This window comes from Schistocerca nitens, chromosome 2 (genome assembly GCF_023898315.1).
Source record: "Schistocerca nitens isolate TAMUIC-IGC-003100 chromosome 2, iqSchNite1.1, whole genome shotgun sequence".
Lineage (NCBI taxonomy): Eukaryota > Metazoa > Arthropoda > Insecta > Orthoptera > Acrididae > Schistocerca > Schistocerca nitens.
In genome coordinates, this window is record NC_064615.1 from 689,020,635 (window position 1) to 689,044,820 (window position 24,186).

General features: G+C 41.1%; 1 protein-coding gene and 1 long non-coding RNA gene across 4 annotated transcripts in view; one reads left to right on the forward strand and one right to left on the reverse strand.

Annotated features, from left to right (window-relative positions):
• The window catches only part of LOC126236843 (uncharacterized), a 43,401-nt gene that overhangs the window by 11,140 nt on the left and 8,075 nt on the right, over positions 1–24,186 (reverse strand). The gene's annotated exons all lie outside the window — the stretch shown is intronic.
• Positions 1,884–24,186, forward strand: part of LOC126236846 (uncharacterized) — a 117,868-nt gene continuing 95,565 nt past the window's right edge. For all 3 annotated transcript variants that reach the window (XR_007544994.1, XR_007544995.1, XR_007544993.1), the window contains exon 1: positions 1,884–1,969. This is a non-coding gene — a long non-coding RNA (uncharacterized LOC126236846). The remainder of the gene's footprint in view (positions 1,970–24,186) is intronic.

The following is a 24,186-nucleotide window of genomic DNA, read 5'->3' on the forward strand; positions in this document are numbered from 1 at the left end:
TTTTTGAAATTTCTAGTGCTTTGTCTCTTCATTAACCCTTTCGCTGCTGCAGACACGTGCTCCGCGCATTGCGCGCTGTGCGCTATTTTGTCATCCTGCACTGCTCGCCTGTGCAGACACATCGTGTTCCCACTGCTTTGACACACTTATCATTCGATTTCACAAAAACTATTTGGCCCAAAAATTTGATTTTTACACGTCTTCTTGACTGGTACCTTCCACCCATAAATGACTTAATTTTGTTTCGATGTTCAACGCAGTTATTATGCAGCATTAAATGTAGTAAACCATTGCACGAAATTTTGAAGAGTTTGCAGAGGTAGAAGTCCGTAACGTATACTTTCCGTATGGTCGATTTTAGTTGCCACAATGTTGAGAATGAAATGTGGACAAGATACCTAAATTTCATATAAAATTTACTGTATAACAATATCTCATTTAATTTAAGTACCACATAGGTGTCGTATGTAATATTGAGAAATATTCCGTCTTTCGCGACAGTAATAAAAGTTTTATTTACACTGGACGAGTTTGGCTTTGTTTTAAAGCACTTCAGTCAATGAAAGGTATGGCACATACACAATGGCACTCATGTTCTCTTTCTTGTTTTTGTTCCACAGTCGCAGTTTTACCAATGGTACTGAAATACTTCTGCAACTGTAATAAGCGACTTATTTAGACCAGACGAGTTTCTCTCTTTTGAAGCATCTTCAGTGGACAGTATTTTGTCTCCTCCATTGCCAAGTCACCTTCCGTAGTTTTGTGCTGCGGTAACACAATATTCAACGTTTGTGTTGGCTGATCAGTGTTTTAGCAAATAAATGATGTTTGTGTGTACCACACACAAAAATTATATTTGACATAGCTCAGAGCACTTCACTGATGGACGGTATATTCAAGTCCTAATGTTTTTGTAAGTCCACAGTTTTGTTTAATGCATTTTGTCTACTTCCTTTTGATTGATTGACGTGCTTTAAAATAAAGCCAAACGTGCTCAGTGTAAATAAAACTTTTGTTACAGTCGCGAAAGACGGAATATTTCTCAATATTACATATGACACCTATGTGGTACTTAAATGAGATATTGTTATACAGCAAATTTTATATGAAATAAGTATCTTGTTCACATTTCATTCTCAACATTGTGGCAACTAAAATCGACCATACGGAAAGTATACTCTATGGACTTTTACCTCTGCAAATTCTTCAAAATTTCGTGCAATGGTTTACTATATTTAATGGGGCATAATAACTGCGTTGAACATCGAAACAAAATTAAGTCATTTATGGGGGGAAGGTATCAGTCAAGAAGATGTGTAAAAATCTAATTTTTGGGCCAAATACTTTTTGTGGAATCGAATGATAAGAGTGTCAAAGCAGTCGGAACACGATGTGTCTGCACAGGCGAGCAGTGTAGTGACAAAATCGCGCACAGCGCAGAATGCAGGGAGCACGTCTTTGAAACAGCGAAAGGGTTAATGCGGCCGTGGTGGCTTTAATTCATGAACTGCGCGATCCCCGTTAAACGTAAGCTTGTGAACTATGTTATACTATGGCGCTGCTTCTATTGGCGCGTGCGTCGTGTGCAACTGGCAACGCAGCAATCTCCCGCGTCTGGGCGGGCATGCGCGAGCCGCCAAGATAAAAGAATTCAACTTATAGAATTAGATAGAGGCAAATAGTTCTGCTGTATGCCGTGAGACAGCGCGCGCTGCCTCTTTGCAGCTGACAACTGACAGTCACTTTACACAGAAACTCGCATTTCAGACGACAATCGGCCATTGTTAATTTATTGGTAGTGCTTTTACAGACAGTGTTGTTTACATATCCAATATTCTCTATTAAAACAGTAGTGTTTGTAAAGCGTTGTTTTTCGCGGAAGCTACAGTAAGCGTAGTTAAAAATGGTCCGTTGGTTAAAAAGTGGTTCGTTAAAACGAGAAATGCCTACAGAAATAATGGACTCAAAGGTCAGATTGAACTCATCTCATTAAGAACTGAAAATTAAAACTAACTGTAAACTGATGGAGTACTCTGTTGTCACTATTTTTTCAGATAAATAATACCTTGTATGAAATTAGTGTCTTCTTATTTTTCGCACATGTCTACTCAATGTAATCTCAAGTGTCGTACACTTGAAAAACCAATACAATCAGTTTTCATTTTTTCCTGTCTTTCTCAGTTCATAGTCAATTTTTATTTTGTTAAGGGGTTTGTTATACTAAACACCCAGATTTGAAGACGAAGATTTTGAGCAATAATCAAAAATTTAACAATAATAAATGTGACTAAATTGAAAAAGTTTTAAGTTCAGTATTTTTTCAATAACGAATATGTCAATGTTTTTTCTAAGTACCAAAAATAGAAAACGTATAAATAGACTCATAATTTGGCCTTTTTAGGTACTTGATACTGCGATATGACAAGGTACCAATCATGCTCGATGAGGGGGTCCTCGAGAAAATTTTATTGGGAACCCCTGTACTAGACTAACAATAAGTACCAAGTTCCGTGCTGGTCGCGATTCGACACAAAATGCAGGTCGACCTGCGAGGCCAACCTCATTCATTACAAACATTACAACACAAGCACCCACCCAACATGCCAGTAGGGGAAAGCGTTGATCTTCAGACAGAATTTATGTACAGGTTTCATTTCAACACTGTAAAATTGAATGACTTGACACTGAGAAGTCATTCCGCACCTACCTTATTCACCCGATTTTGCGTCCTCAGATTTTCACCTTTTCTGCTTTAAATTGAGCAGCCTTCAAGGAATTTCCTTTCCGGATGAAAATGCACTCCAAACGTAGCTCGCTAGTTCTTTGCCTTAAAACCAAGTGGTTTCAACATTCGCAGAACCGTAAAATCACCCCAGCATTGGCAGACTGTTGTAAGTAAAGGAGAATATAATCTTGACAACTAAACTCTCTGTTATCTGTATCTGTTGTGTTTATTAAATTTATGGAAAGACACTATGAACTCATGCAGTAACCCAATACAGTACTTTCAGTAGTACCAAGTTCCGCGCTGGTCGCGATTCGACACAAAATGCAGGTCGACCTGCGAGGCCAACCTCATTCATTACAAACATTACAACTCAAGCAGCCACTCTATACCCCCGATCTCTTCCCATGCTATTATCACGCCTTTGGCCTCTATAAAAAGGCCTGGAAGGGTCGACAATTCGTATCAGATGAGGATGTGCAGCAGGCAGATATGGACTTTACACGCAGCATTACATGGTGTTTTACCAAACAGGTATCTTATACCTGGTACATCGGTGAGTGATTACCTCAGCAGTAACAGCGGTTTTACCTGATTGTCATACCGATTCTGGACTGTACGGCCTTTGAAGAGAAACTTTTTGATAAATTTTCTTATTCTATTCTTTATTACTTCTTAGCACACTACCTAATGGTTAATGTGCTACATGCTGATTCATTTCTTAAGTACCTCACCTATCTCTTTAAGTATGTATATTGTAATTACTAGATATTAGAGAACTCACATTATAAATAATTGATTTTTTATGTCAGCCATAACATCTATGGTATTGACTTTTTGAAAATGTACATTACAAGTACATTAATTTCTAAGCAGCTGGGAGACCTCATTTAGTTTTGCCATCTCGGGCTTCGAATGGACTTACTCCACTACTGATACAGCAAGGCATCTCCTTGTTGACTGCATAAAAGAAGTGAAGGCCGCGCCATCCTTTATTATCACAGAAAGTCTTACAAGTACTTATTAACAAAAAGATCTGTCTATCTCATGCTGTGGTAATTGAGTATCCTTTGATATCTGCAGATTGTTTTCCAACATGCCAGTAGGGGAAAGCGTTGATCTTCAGACAGAATTGATGTACAGGTTTAATTTCAACACTGTAAAGTTGAATGACTTGACACTGACCACTCAAATATGCTTAGCAAAAGACTGCTTCAAGTTCCAAAGGAGTCTGCATAAACAATTTGATGGATTAGCTACAGAGCCCCCTCCTAGTCCACTTTGGATGAACTGAACAGATTTTTTTTTTTTTTGAAAAAAGAACCTTTGAGTGAAAACATTAAATACTGATTTAGTCAAGTAGATGATGTGGTGCGAATGAGGACTGGGTCAAGCAGATGATGTGGTATGGATGTGGACTGCCACTATAAGACAGCTCAACACGTTTTTGTATAAACTAAATAAAAGTATTCAGTTCACAATGGAAATTGGTAAAAATCCATAAACGTCAGAGATCTCACCATTGACATCAGCACTCAGACCACTGTTTCGAATTTTTAGAAAAACTACAGCTACAGACACAGTAATACCTTCTTGCTCATAACACCAAGTAACACACATTCAGCTTTCCACTCAGAGGTACACCGTATCATATCTGTTCCCATGTCCAAAAATTATTTCAAAGCAGAGTTAGATACAACAAAATTTATTGCCTCAACCAATAGTCACAGTCCTGTCCCGACTGACCACATCCTGCATAGGAAACAAAAACTGAAAATTATACCACTCCTCTATGCGCCATCTGCTGTCCCTTCTAGTGTCTGCTGGAAGTGATGTACAGTACCATATCAAGGTTAGACATTACTGACTGTAGCAAAAACACTGGAATCTACAACCATAGAATTTGCTACTATGCGAAGAACACCACAGACCAGCATAGTTTTAGTAGCAAAGATAAAAACCAGCTACTATCCAACAGTGGGGTGTACAAATTTATTAGTTCTGATTGTGATAAGGTTTATATTGGTCATTCAGGCTAGCTGACGTAGTTGCAACTGAAGGTTGCAGAATTCTGACTCCACATGTGCTGAGCATGTACAGAGTGGGGGCCACAGCTAATAACCACAGTCCCATGGCCTTCACTAGCAAATAAAAGCCAAAAGGTCAGCCTGTTGGAAGACCTGGAAATCAACAAACCTATAGCCCACAGTCCTGATTTAAACTTAAACGAACAAACACAGCTTAACACTTCCCCTCTGCTAAACTTCACATAATCATCTCAGTTTTTGATTACTTCCCGCACTGTCTGTTCTTTTATATTTATCCATTTTCCTGTATTTATTGTTTTTTTATTTTATTGAGATTCCCTATGTACTACATATATTCAGTAATTAAATTGTTAATTAAATCTTTTAATTGGTTTTCTGTATCGCTTTCAAAGATTAATATCTCTTGAAGTTGTCTCGCCAAGTACTAATTGTATTTAATTTGTTTATTTAATGTAAACTGTTATACAGGCACGCTTTTCGAATAAAATGTTAATGTTTTTCCGTTTGCTCCCTTTATATGTAAGAGGGGTGTTTGAAATGTCCGTGTAAAAATAGAAACTACTTACATGTTTGGGGTAAACCTTTCTTATGTTTCGACATAGTCTCCTTTTAGACTTATACACTTCGTCCAAGGCTGTTCTAATTTGTTGATCCCTTCTGAATAAAAGGAATGTCCAAGTCTGCAAAATAGCTATTAGTTGCTGCAATCACCTCCTCGTTTGAATAAAATCTTTGTCCCGCCAGATATTTCTTCAAATTAGAGAACAAATAGTAGTCCGAGGGAGCCAAGTCTGGAGAATACGGAGGATGTGAAATGAGTTGGAATCTTAGTTCCATTAATTCTGCGACCACAACTGCTGAGGTGTGTACTGGTGCATTGTCATGGTGGAAAAGGACTTCTTTGCGGTCCAATCGCCGGCGTTTCTCTTGTGGCTCGGTTTTCAAACGGTCCAATAACGATGAATAATATACATCTGTAATAGTTTTACACTTTTCCAGATAGTAGATGAGGATTATCCCTTGCGAATCCCAAAAGACAGTCGCAATAGCCTTTCCAGCCATGCGGTTAAAGGCGCTGCAGTCTGGAACCGCAGGACCGCTACGGTCGCAGGTTCGAATCCTGCCTCGGGCATGGATGTTTGTGATGTCCTTAGGTTAGTTAGGTTTAACTAGTTCTAAGTTCTAGGGGACTAATGACCTCAGCAGTTGAGTCCCATAGTGCTCAGAGCCGTTTGAACCATTTTTTCTTTCCAGCCAAATGACTGATCTTCGCCTTTTTTGTGCAGATTGTCTCTTGGTAACCCATTGTTTAGGTTGTTGTTTGGTCTCAGGAGTATAGTAATGTATCCATGTTTCATCCACTGTGACGAAACGACACTTAATGTCCTACGGATTTTTCCTGACCAACTGTAAACCATCCTTGTGACACTTCACACAATACCGTTTTCGGTCAAGCGTGATCAGTCGCGGAACCCATCTTGCAGATAGCTTTCTCATGTCCAAATGTTTATGCAAAATATTATGTATCCGTTCATTCGAGATGCCCACACCACTAGCAATCTCACGCACCTTAACTCTTCTGTCATCCATCATCAAGTCGTGGATTTTATCAATGATTTGTGGAGTCGTAACCTCAACAGGGCGTCCAGAACGTTCAGAATCACTTGTGCCCATATGGCCACTCGGAAAATTTTGAAACCATTTATAAACTGATCTAATCGAAGGTGCAGAGTCGCTGTAATGTTTATCAAGCTTCTCTTTAGTCCCACGAGGCAGTTTGCCTTTCATGAAGCAATGTTTAATCACCACATAAAATTCTTTTTCGTCCTTTTTTTATAGTCACTAAACTTCCTTGATTCACACGAATCCCAAACACAAAGAAATAGATCAATATGGCTAAAAGATGATGTGCGTTCTTTCCAAAGATGCTACTAACTAAACATGACCTTGATATGCGCCGGTGGTACCATCTCTCGGACTTTACACCGACTTTACAAACGCCCCTAGTATCTACTGTTCAATTTTTACCTTTTAAATAACAGAACCACCACATTTTCAAAGATGACTATTACTGTGTGTTCCGTCATTTTTCAGCATTCATTCATTTCGATTCATCTTATTGAGATTGCTTATGTACTCCATACATTATGTTGTTACAATTGTTCTTTCTTTTAATTGGTTTCTGTAGCACATTCCATGTTTAATATTCTTGAAGTAGCCTTATCAGGTACTAATTTCATTTTACTGGATTTTGTTTGGTAACATAAACTTTTCTTTAGGCACAGTTTCCCAGTTAAATGTTTAAAGTTTTTCCTGTATGCGGCTACTCCCGGCAGAGGTGCCCCTCGTGCATGGGTGCGTGTGTGTGTTTGTCCTTAGGATAATTTAGGTTAAATAGTGTGTAAGCTTAGGGACTGATGACCTTAGCAGTTAAGTCCCATAAGATTTCACAGACATTTGAACATTTTTTTCCTGCATGATCCCTTTACAATTATTTACTATTAAACTTTTTACCTTTCAGTTTCCATTACCAACACACTCTCAAAGATGTCATTTACTGTGTTTGTGCCTCAATTTCTTTGGTGACAACAGTCAGTTAAAGTCTGGTGACAGGCCTTGTAGAAAATCGGTTAACGAATAAACTAATCGTGTAGAAAGTAAGCAACATAGTGTTTTTCATTTATTACAACTTTGTTTTACCAACAAATGATGGAAGAATCAGTTCATCTCTTCCAAGTCTTGGTGCTAAAGGTGCTGGATCTCCATTTGCTGTTTATATCAATCCTTGGTACAACACCCCAGACTTTTCCCGTGCTTGACCCAGCACCAAACAATGTTGATTAGCAAAAGTATGGTTATATGAGAAAGCACACAACATTTGTGACTCCAAGGTTTGGTAGGTTTTGAAGTAACCTCAAGTCCGTCACACGGAAGTCTCTAGGGACTTTTGCTCTCCATATTATATATTAATGATGTGGAAGAGAATATTAAGAGTAACATCACACCTTTTGCAGATGATGCAATTATCTATAATGAAGTACTATCTCAGGTAGCTACACATATACACAATCAAATCATGATAAGACTTCAAAGTGGTATGAAGACTGGTATTGTGATTCAAATGTTAAAATTGTAAGACTGTGCACTTCACAAAACGAAAAAAAACTTAGTATCCTATGATTACGATATCAGGGAGTCACAACTGCAATCATTAAACTCATACAAATACCTAGGAGTAACAGTTTGTGGTGATACGAAATAAAATGATCATATCAATTCACGTAAATCTATTCCATACTAACGATAAATCCCGAAGCCTTAATAGTTGCCGGCCGGAGTGGCCGAGCAGTTCTAGGCGCTACAGTCTGGAACTGCGCGACCGCTATGGTCGCCGGTTCGAATCCTGCCTCAGGCATGGATGTGTGTGATGTCCTTACGTTAGTTAAGTTTAAGTAGTTCTAAGTTCTAAGGGACTGATGACCTCAGAAGTTAAGTCGCATAGTGCTCAGAGTCATTTGAACCATTTTTTGTAATAGTTGTTTGTTTGAACATACTTCTCCAAAACTACTAGAGAAATTTTCATGCAGTTTTCGGAGGTAACTTGAGTATAGCTTTCATCAGAAGCGGATCATACAACAAAGTTATCATGATTTAAAGTTTTATCTAAAACCGTTGTATCTGCCTGTCTCTCTGTCTGAATACACTAACCACCAAAACTTCTACGTGAATTTTCATGGGGTGTTCAGTGATAACTTGAGCATAGTTTGGGGCACAGAATAGTCTTATTTAATAAAAATCGGATCACAGGATAAAGATTTCGCAATTAAAAGATTAATCCATAATTCCATACATATTATAATGCGAAAGCAACTCTGCTTGTTATATTTTCAAGACTAACCGCTGAACTGAAGTACGTGGGCAAGGGGGAGGGGTGCAGCCCCAAATTCAAGATGGCGGCCATGGCGTCAGCTGATGACGCGATTGACTTCATCCAAGATGGCTGCCCTGACGTCAGCTGATGACGCGAGTACCGTTATCCACGATGGCGGGAAAGTGCCACGCCCCGTTTGCATAAAGTTTGAATTTTCGTGGGAAATTGAATTTTGGAAGGAAGATAGGTCAATTGGGCTACCTCTACTAACCTAAGAAAATGGCAGGAAGAAAAGGGCACTTGGACTACCTCCGCTAACCTAAGTCTCCTGACCATCACCTCTTCCTAGGAACTGGGGGGAAAAGGACTTGGCCCGTACTGGACATAAGTCTTTATCTTCAGTCTTTATTCAAACAATTAGAGGCAGTACCACCATCAAGTGTATTTGCCATGGGGTCCTGGCATGTCATCCTCTTGGAAAATGAGCGGGAATTTCGAATTTTGGAGGGAATATTGCTCTAAGAGCTTACTCCTGCAGCTGAGGGGAGTTAGTATGGTTTTGCCCCCACCAGAGGCTGCTCGTGATGCTGTTCAATTCGAATATAATTTTTTTTTAATTTGTTTAAATTTATTATCTACCCATTAGTGTCACGTTACTGCCACAAGAGGCTGAGATATCAGTGCTTGTTGAGCTGTAGGTGTTCGATTAGCGGGTTGTTGATGCCAGACGGGGGGGGGGGGGTGTTTTAATAGATGTATTACATGCACTCATTCAGCTGAGGAGTGCATCCACAGCTCACTGCATGAAGAATGGAAGCGATCATTAATTCTTGAACATATGAAGAGGAAGAATACGGTCCTGCAAATAAAAGCTTTGCATTAAAGATGCATTGCACAATGCATGGAAACATCTGTCTCTGCTGGAATTGTCTGAATTTCTAAAACCTACGTATAAGCTTCCACCACATAAGAGACAACTAGCTCCGATCCACCAGACCAAAGAACTGACCTAGTTCACAAGTTCACCACAAGAGGGCACAGCGATAGGCCACAGGATCGTGCAGTTTAGTCCATAGGAGCACAGCATCATAATGACGTCATATGTTTTTCTCAGCTGCCCGTCTGCCCCAGCCTCCTCATCCCCCCAGCGGTCGGGAGGGGATAACTGGTGGGAAATGTAATCAGCCTGTTCTGAGCTGCTGGAGATACGAATAAGTGCACTTTATTTCTTTTTGGAACAATTTATTTAGCGACGGGTTTCACCTAGTTTATTTATTGCGTTGATACAAAACACTCACCCTGCTTGTGGTCTGGAGGGGGAAAATTGGTGTGAAAAGGAATCAGCCTGCTCTAGGCTGCTGGAGAGAGGAAGGAGTGTACTTTATTTATTTTTGGAACAATTTATTTAGCGACGGATTTCATCTAGTTTATTTCTTATGCTGATACAAAACACTCATCCTGATGAGCTTAGGGGTCACAATATACGGTTTACAGACCTGGAAACTACTTGTAAATAATGGATTACGCTGATGTTCAGAAACGCAAACAACTCGTAAATTATCCAAATAATCCAGTACACAGCATACAGACGTGCAAACTACTCGTAGATTATCGAAATAAAACATCCAAACACGCCCACAAAGCTTAAACAGCCGAAAATAATTCAGTGCACAAATACTCAGTCCACTGTTTGTCTGTTGAGGTACCAGTGGTATGTGGGAGTTGAGTACTGTATTTTACGCTTTTCAGGAAGACAGAGAACCATCCACCTTTAAACTTACATGCATCTGTGTTAAATGATGACAGAGAGTGGATGGGGTGATAGATTGAGATGGATCTGTAATGAGGTACGATTTAATGGCATACTGATGATGTATTCTAAAGAGGGAGAAGTTGTTGCAGGTCAATTTTTCCACTGTTTCGTCAGGATGTATAAGTCACCTGACATAGCCTGTGTTCAACTAATATACAGCCACGTGTTATGTATGTGATTTAAAGCACTGTCTACTTGCGATTGTTAACGGTAAACCTGTCAGTCATCAGAGTACTTCCATCTCATGTGTGATGAAACGTGACACATACCTCTAAATAAACTATGATTTATGTGATGTACTCCATTCCCCTGTCGCATCTTGGGTATAAAATCGAGACATCAGCTTCATAACAAAGTTAGCGATAGGTGCTTGTGAGGCACTGTAAACCCCGTGTATACATTTGCCTGACAGATGTGCTGTTTACAGAGTTAGTGGCGGAATGACTTGTAATCTTCACGTATCGGACACTGCTGCTATGCATTTATCAGTTTCCTTGTAAGAGGTATTCTCTGTTCTATATAGAACTGATGCAGGCATAGTATAATTTCTGAACCATGATTGGATGTGTATAGTGGACGCTATACATCTCTGGAAAGCTATATTGTGCTCGTATCACACAGAGCCAATGTTTTAAGGAAGTAGTTTTTTCGTTTTACAGATCGATAACATAGTTTATCGTAGAGAAACCGGGAAGAAGGACGTATTCATGTGCTTGAAATATATTTCTTACATTGGACTATTAACAGCATCACATTCCATACAACTGATATGTCAGAAATATAAGCAATCTAAAATTATAGCCCGTTTTAAGTGCGGAATGTTGTAGCCTTAGGAGTGCATGTGTTTATGTTGTCTCTTACCAGTACCTTCCATGTACTGATCATAGACTCTGGAATAATACTTTAAAATTGATGGTGTGGTTGATTTACGTAAAAATGCTTCGAACCCCATCACGCATAAAAATCACCTGTTTCTTGTTCTTCTTAACTGTCTGCTATTACATCAGAACACTTTCAGATGTGTTACTATTCGTTGATAAGGAGTGCTAACCTCATCAACATGGGCGCATCTCGAGAAATCTTGTGCATTTGGATGGGCGAGGACTCGGCAAGTTCCATTTATTCACAAGACGTGGAATGTAGCGGTCTGCTTCTGTTTGGTTGCAGATTAAATCGGTAAAGGTGCTGCAGGGTGGTTTGGTCAATGACAGTGTGAGGGGGCCTTTCAGTCTCTAATTTTACTCTAAGACTGCGAGAAAGCTCTGTGGCTCCAATCAGCATAGAGATAGATTGTAAGTTAAGCACTATGCTCGAGGTTTTAGAAATACGTAGAGCATATCTGATATACTTTGATGATGTATGTGTTCGATAATTAACAATGAATGGACATACTGTACAGTCATCTATCTACATTCGCAATGATACTCGCAAAGTGGAGAAGGGGTGGTTTAGCTATGATACTGAAATTGGGAAACATGCTGTCGCATCATTGGTCGGTGTTGAAGTTACTGTAAAAATTGCTAAAATTGTTCACACTATCAAATGTGATGTTTATTATTTCAGTACATCGGTGGGGTCTTTTCCATCTCATACGTCCACTGGTGTGCTGTTGGTTATCACATAATGATTGACTGATATCGCTTGTTTGAGTTGGAGAAAGAGTTTTGTGGAGGCGCGACATCTTCTGCGGATGGCTAACACCGAAACAGTGACCGCGTACAAGACTGCAATATGAGGAGTGAGTCGAAATGGAACGCAGAGCCATCAGTTATTCCGTCAGTGTGCCAGATGTGTTTAAAGGTAGAGATTGTGAATCACCTTCGGACTGTGGTTTGGAAACTCTCCACAATGTGGCAAAACTCTTCCAATTTCCTTATGTTGTAACTGACTTTTATTTAAAATCATCCAGTGTGTGTGGTGTGTTATGGTAGCAGCAATAACAAAATGATTTACACTGTGTGATGTATAGTTTTCTGCGAGAGGCCATGGATCGGAATGAGTTAATGTCAGTTTAGAAGCTGACACAGACTTCGAAGTCGTGGCGGAAAAACAAAATATTTGGCAGTGTACAAAGCGTGTTTGAGCAGAAAGAAAACAATGTTTCAAACAATGAGACAGGGTCACGGGGAGTGTCTCTTGCGGTTTACAGTATAGTCTGTGGGATACCATCATCCTCCTGCACTACAGGTGATGAAACTTTAAACTGGCCTGTGCAATTGATCAATACCTGTATATTTAATAGGATCATCATGTGTGCTCGATGCCAGCATGCATGCGGTATTTTGTTTTCGATATATGGGAGGAGAGAGATACGGTAAAAATCTTATCGAGTTCTCTATCGGATGAAGTTAGTGGAGCTTTTATAGTTTGTAATTTTTCTGTGTTGGATGGTACACAATAACGAAGATAGCATGTTGGAGAGATAGCTGTGAATGGATGCAGATCTGTAGTACTTATATGTAGTTTGGGGATGCACCACAGTGTAGTAGCAAAAATCCTCGTCCTTCTCCCAGTTTCCGTTTCCATTGAATAGCCTAAACACAGTCCTGTCACAATAACGCAGCTTAGCCTGTTTCTACACGGGTCGCAGAAGGTGGTATATATAGTTTCCTCCGACTTCTACTCAGTTCCGACTTACACTGGAACGATCACATGGGCAAAGCTGCAGGGATGGTAGTACAGAGTCTGAGGGGGCAGGATGCATAGGGACTACCTAAACCGAGGCTGGAATTTTACTGTAGCAGACAGGTTCGAGAAAGATGACTTGCTTCGAGCTAAGAGAGTACCAGAAATATGATTCTCTAGTGGCTGTAATCATTAAAGGAATTCTCCATAGGATCCAACGCAGGTATGTGCTTGAATGGGGAGACTTGACTCCAAATCCTAGACTGCATTTCTAGCGGATAGCGGAGCATTAGAGATCTGAAAAACTAGTATACATTTTTCATGACCTCAATCAGCACACCATCTGCTGTTTGTGATCCTTCTCAATTAACCATCAAATGTAGTTCAATGGATATATCACCGAACCTCTGACATGGCATCGAGACAGAATGCGTAACAGATACTGGAGAAATATCTAGCAGCGGTGGCGTGAGGGAGTTGGAAATACCGGTTTCATACCACGTTCCCTAGCCAAATCACTTTCTAAATTCGGTAATTTTATTATGAGGTTGCACTGTCGGCGACGTGTAACTGCACTATATTCAGTGTCACGGTATTTGTCTGGGCAAAAAACCACCTCATTCAGAGGTAATGTTGTACCTCGATTTATGAAGCCAGTATAGTTTTTAACATGGATACTTGTGTGCACCTGTAGAACGAAGAGCGCTTGTGATGGTAATATGGTTGTGTTTTTTAACTTCTGACGGTTTGTAAGACGATTACGCCTCTCTTTCTAAGACACAGTGGTACCACTCGCAAGAAAAAGTTGTGAGACATACCCACCAATCGTTGATTTTCAGTCAGTATTATTTCGTTTCATCAGCAATCAGTTATTGATGACGTATTGTACTTAGTAGTAGAGGATGTGTGATAGGTTCGCCATGAGCATCAGGTTTATAAAGTATGTGTTTGTACTCCGACATGTGCAAGGGAGATGACTATGTCCAGTCGTAAGGAAGGTATGGATGTGATGTGGGATATTGTGATAGCAAAGGGAAGAGTACGTCAAGTCATACGAATGGTACAGATATTTCTATTTCCAGGGCCATCAGCAGGGTGTATTTCCGATACTTCACTCATTGCCGAATGTCATTCAACTGAAACCGCACTCGTATCATTTAATTGTAAGTATAGCGATCAAATATATATGTGCTCGAGTTCATAGGATGATTCTGTCTATGCGTGGCCTGTGGAAGGAATAATTCACGATTCCCGCTTACGGCAGGGGCCATCCGAATGGAGAAGGTTGTTGAAATGCAGGAATGTAGTTCACTTAACCGTGTAGTCTGTAACACTATCTACCTTTTGAGAGTCAAGAGACTTTGCACTAATGAAGCAAAGAATGAGAATTGTACAGTGTGTAGGGTATTAGTGTGTTTGCAGATGACTATGTGAAGATTAATGCTTATATGTAATTAACAAATGGTTATAATGCTATTAAGAAACAATAACTATCTTTTATTTAACTATGTATAACTGTTTGTAAAGTGAAGTCAACACCAGCGTAGGGCTAAAGTTAAATATAGGTGAAAACCAGTAGGGATCTACCGATGTTCTGGTAGGGCCGAACAAGGTGGATATTTTTTGCTGCTAACGGAAGCAGGGAGGAGAGGGGAGAAGCGGAGTGAGTCAGACAGGTGCAAGACTGGAGGCCGGTGACGAAAGCTGATGTGTGCGGTACTCCGCAGTATTGTTTAAATAAAGGCAAAAGTTTAACTGCTTAATAGACGTGAGTGAAGGGGAAGTGCTAAGGTACATGTTTGCAACGCTTAAGAGGAGATATAAAATTACGTCTGCAACGAGTGTTGGTTCCTGGATGGGAAAGGTCTAACGCATCCATTACTTAGATCGACGCAGATCCCCAGGAAAGCCAAACTCATAATTGCGCCGGTATACGTCGCATAATTCGACGCCATGAAGACAAGTAGCAATCTATGAAGCTGCAAAACAGTATGTGCCTTCTGAGCATCTAAATCTATAGCATCTGTTCTCACAACGACAGTACTGAAATTAACCGTCCATAGTTCTGAATAATAAGTCACAGCTGCAAAATACTAACGCGAATTCTTTACAGACGAATGGAAAAACTAGTAGAAGCCGACCTCGGGGAAGATCAGTTTGGATTCCGTAGAAATATTGGGACACGTGAGGCAATACTGACCCTACGACTTATCTTAGAAGCTAGATTAAGGAAGGGCAAACCTATGTTTCTAGCATTTGTAGACTTAGAGAAAGCTTTTGACAATGTTGACTGGAATACTCTCTTTCAAATTCTGAAGGTAGCAGGGGTAAAATACAGGGAGCGAAAGGCTATTTACAATTTGTACAGAAACCAGATGGCAGTTATATGAGTCGAGGGGCGTGAAACGGAAGCAGTGGTTGGGAAGGGAGTGAGACAGGTTTGTAGCCTCTCCCCGATGTTATTCAATCTGTATATTGAGCAAGCAGTGAAGGAAACAAAAGAAAAATTCGGAGTAGGAATTAAAATCCATGGAGAAGAAATAAAAACTTTGAGGTTCGCCAATGACATTGTGATTCTGTCAGAGACAGCAAAGGATTTGGAAGAGCAGTTGAACGGAATGGATAGTGTCTTGAAAGGAGGATATAAGATGAACATCAACAAAAGCAAAACGAGGATAATGGAATGTAGTCGAATTAAGTCGGGTGATGCTGAGGGAATTAGATTAGGAAATGAGACACTTAAAGTAGTAAAGGAATTTTGCTACTTGGGGAGAAAAGTAACTGATGATGGTCGAAGTAGAGAGGATATAAAATGTAGACTGGCAATGGCAAGGAAAGCGTTTGTGAAGAAGAGAAATTTGTTAACATCGAGTATAGATTTAAGTGTCAGGAAGTCGTTTCTGAAAGTATTTGTATGGAGTGTAGCCATGTATGGAAGTGAAACATGGACGATAACCAGTTTGGACAAGAAGAGAATAGAAGCTTTTGAAATGTGGTGCTACAGAAGAATGCTGAAGATTAGATGGGTAGATCACATAACTAATGAGGAGGTATTGAATAGGATTGGGGAGAAGAGAAATTTGTGGCACAACTTGACTAGAAGAAGGGATCGGTTGGTAGGACATGTTCTGAGGCATCAAGGGATCACCAATTTAGTATTGGAGGGCAGCGTGGAGGGTAAAAATTGTAGAGGGAGACCAAGAGATGAATACACTAAGCAGATTCAGAAGGATGTAGGTTGCAGTTGTTACTGGGAGATGAAGAAGCTTGCACAGGATAGAGTAGCGTGGAGAGCTGCATCAAACCAGTCTCAGGACTGAAGACAACAACAACAACAACAGTTCTGTATATGAGCTGGGCTGACAAGTTTTTGTGTGTTTTAATCAATAATCATTTAATTGTTTTTAAACGCAAAATTACTCATTTAACCTAATGTGTTCTAAGTTGGGATCCTTTCCTATACTCAAGAGAAAGAAACCGAGAACCCATTGGTGTGAAACATTATTGCACAACTGAGTGTCCATCTTGGATTTGGTGCCGCACCCCCCCCCCTCCCCCCCCCCCCATTGCTCACCTACTAATAGATTTCGATGAAATTTGGTATGGAGGTAGCTTGAACCCCAAGGAAGAACATAGGCTACATTAGAAAGTGTGTAGCACAAGGTAATTATAGATTTGAAGTAATATATAGATTTGAAGTAATATAAAAGACTTGACACTTTGAGAAACCTATTTACTCCTTGACATTTGACCTTTATTACACTTGTTAAAATGCTTTCACTGGTTGATAGGTGCTACATGATACAATTCAAAGTAATACAATGCTTATACAATCCATACTTCCACACTTTTTGTCCACAATGTACACGTTGTATAATGTATAGCTACTTCAATAGCACGACACATAGAAGTGTGCTCCTGTCCAGTGCCCCTCTATATGCACTGCTCAGCAGCTATGCTGCACGTGCCAATGCATCATGTGTTAGGACAGTTTGGGAGGAGATATGTATGTTTCCTGACCAGGCAGAGACGTGAGGACAGCTGATGTTGCACATAGAGTAGCTTATTTATTCACCACCACTCATCGTAACAAAACTACTAATATGCAAGTGCAGCCAAGGATAACAACTAGTAAATAAGTAAATAAATATAGCTCATTTGTAAGATGTTGGGAAAATGCTGTCAGTCTACAAAGGAGAGTTCTAGTGGGAAGGAAAGAGGAGAAAGAGCTCAGTCTGCATTGTTGACAGATTTCTGATAAAGACACCTAATGATATCATGCACCATTTCCAGATTTCACCCCACTCCTCCCCCACCCCTATGATACGAGAAACCAGGAGGGCAGAACCAGCCCACTTGTCCTACATATCAAATGGTGCTAAATTAAAAAATCCGAAACAGTGGACATTTAAAAGGCAGTAAATTCAAAAGCCCACTTGAGATAAATATAGAATCCAAGATGGCGGACCTAGCCCACTTCCCATAGGTATAAAATCGTAAGAAATTAAAAAAAAATCCCAGACTGCGGAACTAGTGCAGTTATCCTAGATAAAACGGTGGAAAATTAAAAAATCCAAGATGGCAGAACTAAGCTACATTTGCTAAGTTTAAAATGGGAGGAGATTCGAAAAATCCACCGTAAAGTCAAATGTTCAGTATAAAATGGTGGAAAATATAAAAAAAACTCACTTATCCTAAGTTTAAGACTGTATGACATCACAGGCCACTTATGCTATTTAAACAGTTCAATTTTTGTTTGAACAACTGCCCTATTGCGCCAGGGGAGGGGGGGGGGGGGCAGACATCCAACACTCCCACTTGTCCTCAGTATAAAATCCAAGATGGACACTTATCCTGATTTTAAGTTAAAAATTCCCATTGGGCTTTCCCAAGCCATAAGTTTAAAACTGTGTGACGTCATAGACCACTTGTGGATTAAGCTATTACTGCTGCTGTATACAGTAGTATATAGGAACGTTTATTTGTTTGTTTAAACATTTGCCGCTCGGCACGGCAACCCCTTCGTGCCTGGAAGGGGTTTTGGACTGGGCCGCATCCACGTTTGCCAGATGGCGACAGTCTGCACCAGCCACTGCATCCTTCCAGTTTGGGTGGCTAACCATGAATATCGATGTCCATCCAGTCACTGCTATGTCATGACCAGTATGACTACAATGGCCAGTGCACCATCAGGTCGGGGCACATAGCTGTAAATGAGTTACACCATATCGTTGCCATTTCCAGCATCAGGAATGCCAAAAAGTCATACTATTTCTGCCAAGACACAAAGTTTCTGCAGATTCCTGGTGACACACTCAGATGAGAAACATTCTGTATATGCAACGTTAGAGTTTACAGGTAAATAATTAAAACTACAGGCAATGGAACCATCGTTTCCAAGCAGCTTTGCACCGTAACCTCGAATGCTGGTGTGTGTGAAATCTTATGGGACTTAACTGCTAAGGTCATCAGTCCCTAAGCTTACACACTATTTAACCTAAATTATCATAAGGACAAACACACACACCCATGCCCGAGGGCACACACACCCATCCCCGAGGGAGGACACGAACCTCCGCCGGGACTAGCAGCACAGTCCATGGCTACAGCGCCCTAGACCGCTCGGCTAATCCCTCGCGGCAAATCGAATGCTGGTGTGGCTTCATCAACAATGTCACTAATGACTTATACCAACATCCGTTTGAGCTAGCACTATGTTTCTAAAGATGTAGGTGCTGCATTATTACGTGTTAACGTAAAGCACAGTCACTACCGATTAACATATTACTGGCATGCCAATTTTGTATAGGCAGTTCCTGTTGTCGTCCTGATTTTTCTGACCTGAAGTATGACAGCGTAGTGTTACCGCTACTACATTCAGCGCCGAGAAATCTAAAGATGTGGCTGATTAACATGCACTTAAGAATCACATTATGACCACCTACTTAATAGCAAGCCAATATATCGACGATTCTGTAGTAAACCGATTTGGGTTTCTGCAGTTATGTGACACCAAATGTTTACGAAATTTCCATAAATTTCGGTTGCTGAGAGGCAAACCGATTAAAACATGATAACCTCTAAAAGTTGAAGGATGGTCTTCGGTGAAATGTGCTCCCTGGAGAGCAACGCAGATCACAGAACGGGAGGAAAGGAGCGGTTACAGTTCTGACAGGTGACTAATATCCATTGAATTATCACATTGAAAGTGTCATGGTTACATTCTGTAGCATATTAGCAGTACTTTTTCTGTATCAGTCCACGTTACTTAGCAGTGATACAGCATGTAAAGTTACTTTCGTCCTTAAGTTTTGCACACGAGTGAAGTTCTAGACGTGGCAGAGTAACCCTGTTGATTGGTGAAAGTCTTACCTTGCTTCGTATGTACTACGCACCCGCCCCCCACCGCCAGGACAGACTCAGTAGTGATCTACTCTGTCGTCTACCAACCTTGGTATTTACCTAGTGGGATGTGGAAAACAGCCTGAAATTACTTAACTCACAAGTGGACTATGACATCACACAGTTTTAAACTTTGGGCAACTGGGCTTGGGGAACTCAAGTTATTTTTTTTTTTTATACTCAGGACAAGTGGGAGAGCAAACCCCCCCCCCCCCCCCCCCCGCACCTGTCACCACCCTCCTCTGCAGGCACTGAACAGGTAGTTTAAACAAAGACTCAACTGTTTACACATTATAAGCGGGCTGTAATGTCATACGGTTTTAAAATTAGCAAAAGTGATTTTTTTTAAGTTCCTGCCATTTTAAACTTAGTTCGAATGGCCTAGGTCTGTCATCATGGAATTTTTTGAATTCCTTGCTGTTTTACACTTATGGAAAGTGGGTTAGGTCCGCCATCGTAGATGCTATATCTATCACAAGTGGGGTTTTCAATTTCCCACTATTTTCATACATTCACTATCTTGCATTTTAATTTTCTGCCATTATATAAAATGGAGAAGTTGTCAAACTCTCTCATTTTGGACTGTGTCATCAGAGGGATGGAAGAAGGCACTAAATGTGAAATCTGGTACTGCATGACATCATTGGGTGACATCATCAGAAATCTGCTAACAATACAGGCTGGGCTTGTTCTCCTCTTCCTTACTACCACTGCTTGCAAAACACTTGTGCAATCTGTATTGGAATACTGCTCAAGCTTGTGAAATCCAACCAAATGAAACGAAAAGAGAAGTTCAATGTGGTGGCTGTGATGATGCAAACAATGCAGCAGTAGCCGAGTGGGATACTTTTAATGTAACTTTGTGTAACCATTTCCAAGGGCACATCTGTCGTCGCATGACAGCAGAGACAATAAAGTGACGCGCAATTTGGCTTCCTGGCAGCAAGTTTTAAATCTTTAATTCCTTCAATTTATCTAGCTGCAATGTTCCATCTGCTTTGTCTTTCAACTTTCTAAAGCATTCAAGGGGGTGAGAAATGCCAGGTGATAAAATACGGACTGCACACAAAATATGGAAATCCAGTATTCTTTATTCTGATATCAGTGATTGCAAAGCCAGCAGATTATTAACATCGACCAGTTACCATCATCTTCAGATCTGTACTGAAATGTAGGAGCGTGTAATACACTATGCCAACATGGCAGCATCAGTTAACAGGAAGTTCCTAAAGCAGCTCAATCACTAGATTATCATACGGATTGTTTTCAGCAACTACAATCACACCAAAAAATATTGGCACAGTTACATTTTAGTGGTCGTAGGTTAAACGAAACATATATTTCAGAACAGAACCCAAACACTTGCCACCTTTCATTACATAGGTTACAGATATGTCCAAATGACCTGGCCGTAAAGTAACATACAGTGTTATGAAAATAAACATCTCTCTTCTGCATCCAAAAAAGTATTGGCACACACATATGAATCGGACAGTGTGTTCATTTTTGTCATTGATGTTCACCTTCTAATAGCTAGTGTGCATCCCTTTAGCATTTATAACAGCACATAAATGTCTAGGAATGCTTTATATTAAATTCAGGTGATATCAGGGGTAATTTTCGATCATTCCTCCAGAAGCACTTTCTCCAAGTCGTTTTTACTGGATGGATGCCTTTTTATGACTTGTGTGTCAGGATGAGCCCACAGGTTCTCAATGGGGTTCAAATCAGGGCTCTGAATTGATGTTAGAACCTTGTGTTAGAACCCTTCTGGGAGCATTGTACAGTAACCACTCCCAGGTTTTCATGGCAGTATGTTTTGGGTTGTTGTCTTGTAGGAAATGAAACACCCCAGTAAGGCCCAATGTCTGTGCACTAGCGTGTAAATTACCTCGCAACACATCGATGTATCTCATATGATCCATTGTACCATGGATTACAGCTAGACTGCCAATGCTGGATGCCACCATACAGCCACAGACCATGATACCCACTGTGTTTGACTGTGGGATGCATGTGTTTGATGTCGAGGTGCGTATTCGGCTTGCACCAAACTTTCTTTCTTGCGTCAAATCTGAACACACTGAACTTCGATTCGTTGCTAAATATCACAGTTTTCCAAAACTCCATCAGCTTGCTGATGTAGTTCTTGGCAAACTGCAGGCGTTTCTGCCGGTTAATTTCCGATATGTATGGCTTTTTCCTGGGAGAACGTCCATGCATGTCAGCCTCATTCAACACATTTTGTATAGTTTGAACACTAACTGTCTTGTCGGACGTTGTCTGAACAACCTCAGCAATAGTTGCTGCACTTGTAGCAGATTCCTTCCGAGCAAGTGTGATGGTACGGCGACGCTCTCGGGTTGTAAGCACTTTTAGACATCCAGGACGACACTTATTCACTGTCAATCCAGTTTCTTTATATTTATGAATGATGGCTTGTACCGTGGTGTAGCTAACAGACACCTCTGCTTCGATTTGTCAATAGCTTCTCCCTTGTGAATGGAGCAATACTACTCTCTCATACAACGCCACTGAATGTTCCTTCTTCTTCGGCCCCATGCTGATCACTATCGCACAATACAGCATCATACTAGCAACTGGGCCATCAACAACACGCAGTGTCTATTGCGTCAGCAGATGGCGTTCTGGTACCTGAAAAACCAAGCAATAGACCGAGAAGAAACGCTCTGTGCCAATATTTTTTGTGTGCAGAGGAGATAAATGTTTGCCCTTAACATTGCATTTCTTTGTTAATGGTAGTCACTGTGGGCAGAATTGTAATGTCTGGTATGTGAGGTAGACGTGCATGTGCTGTGTACCAGAAGGTGCGGCATTTGTAACCAGCAACGATAAATACGCACATGTGCCAATACTTTTTGGTGCGACTGTAAGTCAACTGATGCTCACATGTTGGCATGGTCTTGTTTATCTACATATACAATGAAGTGACAAAAGTGATGGCATGCTGATATGTTCCTATACAGATGGTGATAGTATTACGTACACGAGGTATAAAAGGGCAGTGCATTGGCAAAGTTGTCATTTGTACTCAGGTGATTCATGTCAAAAGGTGTCGCGTTATTTTGGAAGCACGACGGGAATTAACAGATTTTGAACGCGGAATGGTAGTTACAGCTAGACGCATGGAACATTCCATTTCGGAAATCGTTAGGAAATTCAATATTCTGAGATCCACACTGTCAAGAATATGCCGAAAAATACCAAAGTACTGGCATTACTTCTTACCACGGGCAATGCAGTGGCCGACGGCCTTCACTTAAAGACCGACAGCAGCGGTATTTGCGTAAAGTTATCAGTGCTAACAGATAAGCAACACTGCGTGAAATAACCGCAGAAATCAATGTGGGACGTCCGACGAACGTATGCATTAGGACAGCGCGGCGAAATCTGGCGTTAATGGGCTACGGCAGCATACGACCAATGTAAGTACCTTTGCTAACAACTGCACGACTTCGCCTGCAACGCCTCTCCTGAGCTCGGGACCATATCGGATGGACCCTAGACGACTGACTATAAAACCGTAGTCTGGTCAGATGAGTCCCGATTTCGGTTGGTAAGAGCTGACAGTAAGGTTCGAGTGTGGCGCAGACCCTACAAAGCCCCGGACCCAAGTTGTCAATGAGGCACTGTGCAAGGCGATGGTGGCTCCACAATGGTGTGGGCTGTGTTCACATGGAATGGACTGGGTCCTCTGGTCCAACTGTACCGGTCATTGACTGGAAACGGTTTTGTTCGGCTACTTGGAGAGTATTTGTAGTCATTCATGGACTTCATGTTCCCAAACATGTTCATAACAACGCGCCATGTCGTCGGGTCACAATTGTTCGCGATTGATTTGAAAAACATTCTGGACAATTCGAGCAAATGATTTGGCCACCCAGATCGTCCGACATGAATCCCATCGAACATTTATGAGAAATAACCGAGAGGTCACTTCATGCAGAAAATCCTGCATCGGCAACACTTTCGCGATTATGGACGGTTACAGCGGCACCATGGCTCAGTATCTCTCCAGTGGACTTCCAGCGACTTCTTGAGTCGATGCCACGCCAAGCTGCTGCTCTACACCGGGCAAAAGAGGTCCACCACTGTATTAGGAGGTATCCCATGACTTCTGTCATCTCAGTGCATATATACTGCAAGTCACTGTAGATTACATACTGGAGGGTACTTCGAACCAATATGGGCCCTTTTGATCTTATCCCGCTGAAATGTAGGGTTTCGCAGGGATCGAATGAAGGGTAGAGCCACGGGTCGTAACACATCTGAAATGTAACGTCCACTGTTCAAAGTGCCGTCCATGCGAACAAGAGGTGACCGAGACGTGTAACCAACGGCACCCCATGCCATCACGCCGGATGATACGCCAGTATGGCGATGACGAATACACGCTTCCAATGTGCGTTCACCGCGATATCGCCAAACACGGATGCGACCATCATGATGCTGTAAATAGAACCTAGATTCATCCGAAAAAATGACGTTTTGCCATTCGTGCACCCAGGTTCGTCGTTGAGTACACCATCGCAGACGCTCCTGTCTGTGATGCAGCGTCAAGGGTAACCGCAGCCATGGTCTCCGAGCTGATAGCCCATGCTGATGTAAACGTCGTCGAACTGTTCGTGCAGATGGTTGTTGTCTCGCGAACGTCCCCATCTGTTGACTCAGGGATCGAGAC